At 47.5% G+C, this 4,074-nt stretch overlaps 1 long non-coding RNA gene across 1 annotated transcript; it reads right to left on the minus strand.

Annotated features, from left to right (window-relative positions):
• Positions 1-504: 504 nt before the first annotated feature.
• LOC143268129 (uncharacterized) lies at positions 505-3,153 on the minus strand. The gene is made up of 2 exons (XR_013043760.1): positions 1,474-3,153; positions 505-1,069 (listed from the first exon to the last, which is right to left on the minus strand). It is a non-coding gene; the product is annotated as an uncharacterized LOC143268129 (long non-coding RNA).
• Between the last annotated feature and the right edge of the window lie 921 nt (positions 3,154-4,074).

The following is a 4,074-nucleotide window of genomic DNA, read 5'->3' on the forward strand; positions in this document are numbered from 1 at the left end:
TTTTACTGCCCTTCTGTTTAATATTTTAAAAGTAAACTTATTAACCTCGTTTATAAGGCTTTGCATTGTCTAGCCACTGCCCCTGTTTCCCAGCATCCTCTTCTCTCAGTACTTCCTTTCTCATCTTCAGAATCTTCATGGGCAAGGTTCCTTCCTGTGTCAGGGCCTTGGCACAAACTGTTCTATAGGTCTGTTGCCTACTTCCCTCCTGCATTTCAGCTGTAACTACTTATTTCCATATCTTTATTCAAGTAATATTTCTCAAGAAAGGATTCTCTCTCCATCCCTGACTCCCTCCCTTCCTTCTCTCTTCTTTCCTTTTATTTGATATATAACCTGAATTGATCATAGTGGAAATAATGTTTAGCCAAAACCAACATTAGTTATTAAATTACAACCCAAACTTAGAGTAAAAAAATTCAACTCAACTGTACCTCACTGTGTTAGTTATTTAGCTGCGTTGTGTTCTTACTCTGCAAGGAAGTGTCACGAAACACGACAGAATCCGCTTATAAGAGTTTATTAGAGATACAGGGATAGAGAGTGCAGGCCTGTGGGAGAGACACGTGCGTGGAGAAGAGGAAGAGGAGAAGAGGAGAGAACTGGGAATATGGCGCTCCACTTTAAAAACCGGCTGGGGGCGTGGCCAGGTCACGTCACTACTCCACGCATGTGCGTAGATCACATGGTCACGTAGCACGCTTACGTAGCCATGTAACGTCACGGATTCTGGTCACGCGAGATGCCTTGGCCGGAACTTGCTAGGCGGAAGTGTCCGCCTGGTAAATGCGACCGTTTGGGGGGGGGAGGCGTGTTGTGAACCCTTCATTCCCGACTCTTTTATTTTTTAAAAAAAGAAAAAATTGTGGTTGACTGGGTACGGGGGTGACGTTTCTCTCAAAAACTGCTTCCAGCTGAATAGTGGGCGTTGGTTGGCTCTTGGGGGGGTGAGGGGTATCTTGTGAAGTCCGGGGATGATGGTGGAGGTCCTGGAATGACGTTCTGCCGTCTCCTGGTTCTGCGGCTGTCCATCCGTGCTGCTGCTGGGGACCTCCCATTTAACAAGATACTGTTGACATAGAGAGAGCTTAGAGAGAAAGAATCGTTATTATTTTATTTTGAAGTTGGCATTTGTCTGAGGTAGATTTGGCCTGTCCAGATAGAGGCATGTGACATTCACCTGAGGTAGATCTGGTCTTTGTACCCTGCTTAATTTCTACCTGAGACAAGCCTCATTAGAAGTAGTTCATTTAAGGCACCTGTTTTCCTTAGGCAAGCCTTGCTGGAGGTAGTTTATTTAAGGTACCTGTTTCCCTTATTAGGTTAACACTTAGGAAACACAGGTGATCAGTTGCTGAGTATTGAACAATGATAAATGGTTGTATTACATTATTCCTTACCACCTGGATATTTTTGGTGGTCCTTTTGCCTCCAGCTCTGTGTGGCCCTGGTTGGGAAAGGGAGGGGTGATACCTTATTCCTCTGGAATTGATGACAAGGCAGTGGATCCTGATGTCCTCTGGAGCTTGAGAGTGAGAGGCCCTGTTTCACTGTATATGAAGAGAGATTTTTCTGGGATGGAGGTGAGATAAAAGGTTTTAGGTGAGACAGGTGGACCCAGTGAGGAAAGCCCTCAAGTTTAGCAGCTGTGGGGGTTACAAGAATTACCTTGAAGGGTCCCTGCCACTTAAGGGAAAGAGGTAAAGTAAAGGGCGCTGGCCTGGAGGAAAGAGAAGAACCTGATCCCCAATGTGTATTGGAGATGGGCAAGGATTGTCACACGACTGAGGCAGTGAGCAGTCCGCATAGCTCCATAGAATAGACCTTAGGTGACATAAAAGAGGAGTTAATAGGCTATCTGGAACAGTTGGAGGCTTGGAAAAAAGACCTGGTGTTAGAACTGGTCTGAGGAGATATTTAACTTTTCCTGATGGTGGGCATATGGGTAAAATCGAGCTGTAGCCCTGGGGAGGTGGGAAGCCTCCAGCATGGCCATTATATGGCCTGAGTTAGATACGGATCCTCCTTTTGCTGTGAGAAGTCCACGCTCCCTCTAAATAGCAGCGTGGGACAGGAGGATATGAAAAGCATATTTGGAGTCTGTAGAGTTAGTGGCTAGGAGAAGAAGTAAGAGAGCTGCTGGCGTGTCTGGGATGAGGCGAATGTGTGGAGCGAAAAGAAATGGACGCTCCTGCCCTAGCTAGGATATCCCTTCCCATTAAAGGTACAGGGCAGCTTGGCACCACTAAGAATGTGTGTGTGAGAGGGATGCCTCTGAAAATACAATTAAATGGCGGTGTCTGCTGAGGTAGATAAGGCTGTCCCCTGTACCCGACAATAAAGGAGAGGTGGCATCCCAAAACTCCCAGGACTGAGTCAATGGCTCTGGTGTCCAGAAGGAAAGAAATGGATCGCTTCCCTGCTGCGTTCTGGGTTCCCTGTCATGTCTGTAGCCAAGCCTAGGTCTGTTGGAGGTCTTAGCTTGATGTACCCATGCATCTTGGTGCCTGGGGGCAGTCAGCTGACTCTGTCTTTCTAGGCGGCACTTTTAATAAGGCTGTTGATGGCCTGGCAGGGCATTCGGTAGCCCGTGGCCTTTTCCTCATTTAAAACAGGGACCCAACAGCTTTTGGAAGTCAGTAAGTGCCAGCACTTGGCAATTTTGTTTTCGGGCTTTTATCTCTTCCCTGGCACACCTTAAATGCCACAGGTGACTCTTTTGCCTGTGGGGTCAGGAGCCTCGCTCTCCAGATGCTTAAGTTTTAGTCAGGTAGGTCTGGGGAACAAGAGACAGATTTTCTTATTTATCCTGAACTATTTACTGGTTTTAGGGCAGCCTTATGGAGGCCTGTCAGGAGACAGGTATTAAACCTATCTCTGGCTAGACAGCCACTCTGGGTGTTGTAGTCCCAGTGTGGCTCCCGGTCAGGAACCGCCTCGGCTCCTGGGGGGTGTGAAAGGTTAATTTGATGAATTTCATTTGCATGAGTCCTAACCTGCTCCCATACTCACCTGAGCTCCTCAGGAAGTCATGAAAGGTGAGACTATAAGATTGAATTATATATTGAAACTGTTTAATAAAGGAAGCAGAATTAGATGTATAAGAACCCAGATTACTTTCTATCTGAGAGAGTTCTGTTAGGGAGAATGGAACATGAACTTTAACCAGTCCATCCACACCCGCCACCTCTCGCAAAGGGAGAACAGTGGAAGGTTCTGGATGGCTGGAATCAGCCGATTTAGCAGCTCGAGAGCGGGTGGTAGGGGGAGTGAAGTTTGGAGCCAGGGCAGGGCCTTTGGAAGCAGCCGCTGCAGAGGAAGAAACAACTTTAGAAGAGGAAGAGTCTGGAGCGGAAGGAACGGTTGTTCTAGGAGTTGGAGCCGGAGGTCGGATAGGTAGAGGTTCATTAGCAGGGTCTAAAGTTAGAGAGTCCGGAGTCAGAGAATCCTCTGGTTTAGGCATAGCTAACATCATATGAGCAGGAGAGAAGGAAACGAGAAGAGACAGTTTAGCATTGAGAAAGAAGAAAGCAACTCTTTCCATTTGCCTGAACGCTGACAGTAATTAGAGAGCTCCCGTGAAATATCGGGATCTAAGGATCTCTTTGTTATTTTTTTTAAAGCATACTTTGGCCACTTTTTTGAACATAAACAAGTTAGCTTAGAAATCTTTATGTAAGGCATTAAACTGAAGAGGTTTTAAAGCTTCAACAAGACAGCCTAACGGAGAGGAAGGACTAACAGGGTTGGAAGCCTTGTTTCCCATGTCTGCAGCGGAGGCAGAAAAATAAAAAATAAACGTGATCCGGAGCCAAGGCCCCAGGCGTCCCCAAGGCCAAGGGCGGATACCGGGCGCAGGCTGCTCCTTGACTCGTCAGCCACAGAAGCAGGGGCCCCCTCCACGGTGAGGAAAGGATTCCCCGGGAATCCAGACAGCGTTTGCCCCTTCGTCAAGGAGATGGACGTGCCGGCCTCACATTGCTCCCAGGACGCACCAACGTTGGCGGCCCTAACAATAATAAAAAATAAACGTGATCCGGAGCCAAGGCCCCAGGCGTCCCCAAGGCCAAGGGC

This window comes from Peromyscus maniculatus, chromosome 12 (genome assembly GCF_049852395.1).
Source record: "Peromyscus maniculatus bairdii isolate BWxNUB_F1_BW_parent chromosome 12, HU_Pman_BW_mat_3.1, whole genome shotgun sequence".
Classification (NCBI taxonomy): Eukaryota; Metazoa; Chordata; class Mammalia; order Rodentia; family Cricetidae; genus Peromyscus; species Peromyscus maniculatus.